At 42.9% G+C, this 7,393-nt stretch overlaps 1 pseudogene; it reads right to left on the reverse strand.

The window, feature by feature from the left end:
* Positions 1-4,155: 4,155 nt before the first annotated feature.
* On the reverse strand, positions 4,156-4,402 carry LOC147709052 (small ribosomal subunit protein eS28 pseudogene; annotated as a pseudogene).
* Between the last annotated feature and the right edge of the window lie 2,991 nt (positions 4,403-7,393).

Below are 7,393 nucleotides of genomic sequence, written 5' to 3' on the forward strand. Positions count from 1 at the left end.
CAGTCAATTACCCACCACCATAAGCTTGAAAAGGGTATCTAGCAGGTTCACTTTGAATACTGTTACTTGATGCAGTTCAGCATTAATATTTTTTTATCTGAGAAACCTCACGAGAAACGAAGGATTTTTGAAAGGTCACAAACAAATGTGTTTGTTTTGTAATATATATAGTAATCTACAAACAATGAGATGTGATCACTCGCCTTTATGGTAATATTGCCTTAAGGGTAGCCATAAGAAGTCTATAGTCAGAGAAAAAATATTTGTACATGTGGGTAACCTTGTCTTGTTCCCCTCCTAGGGGTTAAAGGTTGTTAATGGATTTCAATGTCAGGAACAAGGAATAGGGATATGCATACATGCACAAAGTAAGATAACAATTCAGAGTGAAAGCCAAACTTCTGTACACCAAAAATAATGTGGGTCATTCTAGTAAGTTAAAAAAACACCTTCCCAACACTCAAATGGTAGATTAATTTATTTTTGATACAGAGATCTAGCAGTGTGAGGAAAAGCTATGAAGCATCGAAGATTACTAGATTGGAACCTTTTTTGAACAACAATTGTTTCTGTCGAGTGCTTGTCATAGTCAGTGGGGCGTCTATCTACCCCTCATTCTTTATTTTCTGATAAAGCCAGCTTTTATCGTGTAATTAGTAGTTTAATACATCCACAACCTCTTGAGACTAATTTGAAAGCAATGAGTAAGAAAATCTAGCAAATATTATTTCCAAGTAGTAAAAACTCATGAAGAATTTGACAAAATCACTTCAATATTTTAAGGTTTATTGGATTTTAAAATGATCATCTTCTAAACACATTTCTGAAATCTGAGGGGCCTATTCACATCTGTATTTTGTAGTATGTATAGTAGTGCTACAGTAGTACTACTAACATATTAAAAATACTATTCACAAATCTGAATACAGAGGTTTACGCATCTGCCTCCCCTATTTCTATATGCAGGGATCTCTGCCATGACTGCGAAGATTTCGTCACATGTTGGTATACGTTTAAGTAGTAAAGATGGAAGTGACAAGGGGGGAGTCGCTTGAAAAAAGAGGAATATTTACAATAAAAGGGAAGATGTTTTTGGAGGAGTAATGACGGGTTAAGGAATGGCGAAGGAGGTGTATATGGACAGACAGACACACATCCACAAAAGAGTAAGCCCATTGCTATTCACAAAAAACCAAAAAGTAAAAACACTAGTAAGTTTACACCATCTCAGAGCTTGAGTAAGTTGAGCACCACACATGGCCAACCAATGGTCCTGCAACACCATTGTGTGTTTCAGATTGACGGAAGCTTGAAAAAATGAAAAAAAGAGAAATGCACATGCACTGTTCACTTTAAATAAGTCTGATATGCCGCGCCCACATTTGGGATTATTTAAGACCCTTTTTTGTTTCATTGCACGTCATGTGATCAAGCCTCGTTTGGGAGGTGAAACGCGTTATGGCGGATGGCTTGCGTTACACTTGAATTTGTTCAGTTGTCCAGATGGCCTACTGTCTAAAATTGTAAATGCTTTCCCTGTCAGTATTTTTCTAAATGTACTGTTTTATTAATACTAGCTTGCATAATTGAGCTATTGATATTTGTGATTGTTTCTTCCCCCCCTTTTTTCTTTTATTCCTTTCCAACACTTTCTCACATTGCTTGAAAAATAGTACATATGAGTATGCATGAGGACACATGAGCGAATGATTGTTAGAACGTATGGTAGAAGAGAATGCAAACGCTTGTAGGTAGGATTCTTTTCCTTTTTCTCTCTCCTGTATATTTAATGTGATTTTTGATAATTACGAATAAGTTGATGTTCAAAAAAGGTGTTTTGATTCTTAAATTTGAAATAAATAGATTGATTCAAATGAATAATTGTTTCGAAGAACCAGTTTGAGTCTGTTCTTCATGGCCTAGTTGTGACGTAAGTAAATTGCAGTATTGGCAATTGGTTGTTGTTTCTTAACTTAGAGGCTTGGCCTTGCTGCAGATCAGCCAAACCTTATATTGGTTTACGCCAAAATGTAATAGTAACTTTACACACAGAGATTTGGGACCACATGTACATAGATAATCGTTTGCGATTACCAAATAGTAACTTTGTTGTGATTCGCTAGTTGATAATCGCAAACACCCATGTACAAATGTGTCTATTAAAATTTTGTTATTCCCAGTGGGTCGCAATAGGCCTACCTCATGAATATTAATGGGGTAGATCTCAGTTTATGACCCACTGGGAATTGCAAACATCACAGGGATGGTGGCCTGAAGAGGTCAGCAGACTACCATGTCTGTGATTTTTTTCAATAAAGCAATCTCTTTTTTTTTTTAAATGCAGCCTATTATCCTTAATGGAATTCGGGATGTGATTAAAAAAAAATGCAAATCTTTCTTTTCATTTTTGAAGAGTAGGCAGTGGTCAATGGGACAACTGGCTGTTTTTTTAACAAATATTTTCGGAGGGTAAGGTGTCCCTTGGAGACCACTTCCTATTTGCAAATGAGTTACCACCTACTTAAAGTAGGTGGTAAAATGCAAATACGACTGCATTTAAGTTGCAAAATATTCTTACATACCACTGTGACTCGTTATTAGGAAGGGACGACCTAAACACACCCCTTCATAATACAGAATTGCAAACCCAATTTGCGATTTGATAATAGGTTACCGAATCGCAAATAGGGATTTATACATTTGAAATAGTCTTTTTGAGTTCAAAAATTTACCAAAATGCAGAATCGTCCCATTTGCGAAAATACAAAAACTCTTTGTACGTCTGGCACTTACTTGTGTATAAAGAAACCTTTTTGAATCACCCCGAAATGTCACCCTTCTGAAAATCGCAAGCTTTGCTGAGAAGATTCGTGTTTTCTTAATTTGCGCAAAATAAATGGCTTCAACATGTGTCCATAAAAACTCCACCATTTTCAGTTTCATTTGTTCCATGGTATGTGGATTGTTAGTACACTGGACGCTTAGTCCTCCAGAAACAGGTTGGCTATTTGTCCACCTCGTTTGCTCACGTCAATGTTGTTTTCTTAAGATAAATTATCTATTTGCCTCTCTAGGAGTACTAACAGCTCACAAGTGTTCTGGAAAGGGGCAAGGTGAGTTGGTGGGGATGTTATGGCACGTGGATTATGGAAAACATGGGCCTTCTGTTCTCTTTGCTTTTGGGTTGCATTCGCCCAAATCTTTAGAAAGAGAAGACATGTATTGGCTCTGGGGAGGGCAAGCTGTTGTCTGTCAGTGACTGGACCAGCATACCAAACCCCCAAGGCATTCACAAGTTAAGGTAGGTGGTGGGTAACCAGTAAGGCGAATGTCTCTGGTTACCAAAGTCGTTGGGAGAGGATTATTCATGAACTCTGTAGATTTAGTTTAGAGAAATGTGTCCTCTGCTAACAAAAACAGTGGCATCTTTTTCCAATGCCCTTGCACCTTTTCTGTCCTGAAATCAGGGGTCGATCAATCCTCAAGTGAGTCTGACTCCCTGTCCCAAAATCGAGATAAGATCATATATAGATCATATACATTTTCCTAACACATGTCCCTTCTTTCCCAGCTACAAGGGGGTTACCAAGAAATTCCAAAAATGTGACAACTAAACCTTGGAGTTCTTCTCATTTCTGTTACTATTATTAATAACATATATTTACATAAATTGAAAATGTAAGTGCTGCAAATATCTGTTGTTACACACAAGCAAGTGTTGGTGTACCGATTTCGTCAGAAAACCTTGGGATTCAACTCATGACATGGATACATGTCCCACCAGACTTCTGCACTACGTGCTTAACTCGCTGAGCCATTTTACCTGTCCTCATTCGCTATTTCTTTGTTCAAGTGGCTTATATTTTGAGGAAAATAAAAAGAAGTTTTAGTTTCACTTAAAATGCCCCACTTGTATCCCGAGGACAATTTGATTCGTGCAAACTCTGAACTCCCTAAATTGTCACCTAATACTGGGTCTTCCTAAATGTGCAGTTTTAGAAGTCTGAGGACACGAATTGTGAGGGCGAAAATGGACTGTTAACTCGACATTGAATTTACATCCCAAACTGAACTAGTTTATTCCCCCAAAAATGATTTCAGCGTTTTTAATATCCAACAATCAGATGTTTCTTTACCTCTAAATTGATAGCAGGATCATTGAAATCAATGCAATGTTTTAGCGAAATCTTCTTGCTTCACGCTTAGATTCTAGTAACGTAAGGACATCTCCTTCACGGACTGGCCCCTTCACATTACGAATAATTGATCGGTTGCTGTCATCCATGAACTCAACCCGAACCTGGGTGCACTGGCCCTGTGAGCCGGTTCGGCCGAGGACTTTGGTAACCCTGGCTAGCTTGATAGGCTGCACGCGGCTGGCATCCATGATGGCGGCTGGAGGCAGAGAAGCAGATCTAGGCCAGTGTATTAGAACGCTTGATTGCCTCAATGTAATTTTGCTTTTATGTTATGGAATTAGCATTTTTTTAGTGCAGCAAAGTTGGCGCACCTCAAGTCCTCTGCTCCCGGAGGAGACTAAGGGCATCATTACGGTCTGTGGACGCCAAACTCACAGGGGTGGCAGTCTTCCGACTGCTCTATGATGACCAGGGCAGTCAGGGTGCCTTGAGACCACTGCAACCTCCAGGGATCAGAGATCCCTGATGGTGTTGCAGCGGTCTTGAGGCAGTAATATAAAGCAGCCCGCTAAGAACATTACCAGTTTCCTCAGCACCACAGTTCACGGGCCATGAAAAGTGTGGCAGTGAGGAAGCAAAGGGCCCTCTGCGCCATGACGTACATGCAGGGGAAACATGTTTTGTCCCTGTGTGTGCATGCACCCCAGTACCTGCATGACCCAGACTGCAGCAGACCATACCGTGATTGCACTGAACGCCGAAGATCCGCTCGCTAGACAAGTGAAAACTGCTAATCTGGATAGCGGCTCAACCACAGAATTGGTGGTGCTGGAGTGGGGCGGTCCCACTCATGCACCGCCAACCTCATAATAAGGCCCTAAGCCGGCTTGGATGGTGTCTTCAGACCGTAGAGCTACTTGGCTGCTGTCCAGTGCTTGCCTGATAACTTAGGAACAGGGGGGAGACACCACTGCACCCCAGTCATCAAGAGCCTCAGACGGCCCCTGTTGGGGCACCACTGCCTGGCATCAATCAATTTAGAAGGCAGCAGAACCTACGCCCTGGCCATCCACTTGTCATTCAACACAAGGCCATGGGCTAAACATGCACTATTCTACTGACAGCGATAGAAGTGGGGTGTCTCTTGCCAGAGAAGAAGCAGTTGGGCTCAGTGCCCAGGCACTGTAAATGTAAATGTATTTGAGCTTATATAGCGCACAGCTACCCACAAAGGGTTTCCCGGCGCTTGCTTAGGGAACCCGTCCTGGTATTCCCCTGTGAGATAACCCCGGCAGGTTATCCACAAGGTGAAAGCCAGGCATCCCGCCGCGAGGGGCCGTTGTGGAAATTAAGCAAGCTATTGCCCAGAGTCGCAGAGTGTGAACCCGAGAGTCGAGAAGGCACCGGAGCGAGAATTATCGAGTCCGTGGAATTTTTGAGCCCAAGACCCGCCGAGGCAGGGAATTGAACCCTGGTCCAGGGCCGATCTCAGCTTCCGGGTCTGCCGCCTCTAACCCCTGAGCCACACTTCTCCACCAGCCATACCCTCATCGCACTCCTGCCCAGTGTTTCGGGTAAGGTGAAGTCTCTTTTGGATCTGTTTAGGCAACAAGAGGGGCAAGAAGTGAGGATTGAAGGATGAGAGATGAGATGGCTAAGGCAAGATGGATGAGGGATGAGGGAAGATGGATGGGTGATAGCAGATCAGTGATGACGGATTAAGTAATGATAGAAAATAAAACTTTACAAATAAATACATAAATAAATAAAATGGATGAAGGATGAGGATGTTTCAAATTGAATGGTGTATGGGTGAGTACAATAACCCCCAGGACGTCACTAATGAGTCAACACATTTTAATTATGTGGTATATATTCTTCAGAACAGAATTTGACGGAATCCAACAGGATATCTTTAGTAATGCACCCATGCATCCACAGAGCGTTGCTCCACCAACTGTGTCCATACACACACACATACACACATGGCACACTGAATGCTAGCAGACTGCGTTCCAGAACACCCAAGGTCTCCATCGATTAAAGTGCCACCCACAATTCACAACAAAAAACACTAAAGTGAGCCATCATTGGGTCTTCGGCTCATGACTAATATACCTGTGCTGTCTTTTACAAGTAAGTCTCTGTGCAACCCTTGCTGCAGTAACTGCACACTGAAAACGGGTTATTCTGCAATAAAAAACCTCTCTGCCAGCACTCCTTGAGGAAAAATAGCTCTGCATGCTTCTTTAAAATCAAAGATGTAGCACTCTGGCAACAGCAGCCCTGAGAGTGGTGACAGGCTGCATTTAGCAGTGGCAGAGCTGTCCTCCTTTCCGAAGCATGCAACTACATGAGCTGGAGGCTTCCTCTGCTGGGAAAATGGGGCAGCAGCTATTCAGTGTCATAAAAGAAACAGTGAAATGACTCCTGCTGCGTGGCCTGTCTTGGCATCTGGAAGGATTCCTGCCTTACTGTTCCCATTACTCAGCAGGTTCGGACTGGCCTAAAGGACAATCGGGCATCAGGGGCGGCTTTAGCGCTGGAGGAGCCCAGAGTGACAATCTTTGCTGCGCATCCCCCCCCTCCCCTCCCCCCTCCCAAAAAAGAATTGCAAGAATTGCCTCACTTCCACCAGACCAGCCTTGGGCATGGGCGAACTGGGCCATTACGCAATGGTATATATATATATATGAAGGATGGTGTTTTTAGAATTATTAAGCTTTTCATGGGGCTGCACATTAATCATGGTTAGCTAGGCCAGGCATACCGTGGAACATGTTGGATGGATTATCAAGTTACAATTAGGTCACTCCGCAAGACCTAACATTCTCGTGATGCGCCTGGGCGGCAGTGACCTCACTGCTGAAGGCAGGGGTTCGCCCGTGCAGAAAATGAGATGCACCCTGGTTGCTTTGAGCAGATTACTTGGGGGCCACAGATTTGCTTTGGTCTCAGATTATGGGGTCAGAGCAAGATCACCCAAAAAAGTTGAGGAGTCCAGGAGAAAGTTAAATAGGGCTATGTTCAAATTTGTAAACAGTGTCGGTCATGCGCGCAACACCCATTGTACTCAAAGGGCTTCAGCCCCCCCCTGTAGTGTGTGGCAGCCCGGATGAGACAGCTTCCCGGGCACACACAACCGCACCCGACCACTTCACAGGTCTTTAAAAGAACATTTGCATGTTAATGAGGCCTTGCTGTTGTTTCATTCCTTCTAAGAGCCCCTGCAGCTCCACTCTGCCTATTGCTTA

Source organism: Lissotriton vulgaris, chromosome 6 (assembly GCF_964263255.1).
Source record: "Lissotriton vulgaris chromosome 6, aLisVul1.2, whole genome shotgun sequence".
Lineage (NCBI taxonomy): Eukaryota > Metazoa > Chordata > Amphibia > Caudata > Salamandridae > Lissotriton > Lissotriton vulgaris.